Below are 292 nucleotides of genomic sequence, written 5' to 3' on the forward strand. Positions count from 1 at the left end.
CATGTCAACAACAATAGTGTATTGCTTAAGACAGAATACATGCATTCCTCAAAGAAAATCCTGCTAAAAAAAAGAGTAGAGGATAATCCAGTTAAGAGAGCTCCCTACATGTCATTTTTCTGTCCATCCTGGCTGCAGAATCCAGAGGTTTGTCTTTTGGCAACTGCTCTTTAAAGCCCCCCTACTGGTCAATCACATCCCATCTCTGTAAATCATTTAAAGGGGGTGGGGTGGCACCAGGTCTCTCCCCTCAGTTGGGACTGTCTCATACTGTGTCAGTGTGTGTGTGTGT

The 292-nt window shown here is 44.2% G+C and overlaps 1 protein-coding gene across 1 annotated transcript in view; it reads right to left on the reverse strand.

Annotated features, from left to right (window-relative positions):
* plch2a (phospholipase C, eta 2a) overlaps positions 1 to 292 on the reverse strand; it is a 66,186-nt gene that overhangs the window by 33,000 nt on the left and 32,894 nt on the right. The gene's annotated exons all lie outside the window — the stretch shown is intronic.

This window comes from Morone saxatilis, unplaced genomic scaffold (genome assembly GCF_004916995.1).
Source record: "Morone saxatilis isolate NCDOM2014 unplaced genomic scaffold, NCSU_SB_2.0 Contig15, whole genome shotgun sequence".
Classification (NCBI taxonomy): Eukaryota; Metazoa; Chordata; class Actinopteri; family Moronidae; genus Morone; species Morone saxatilis.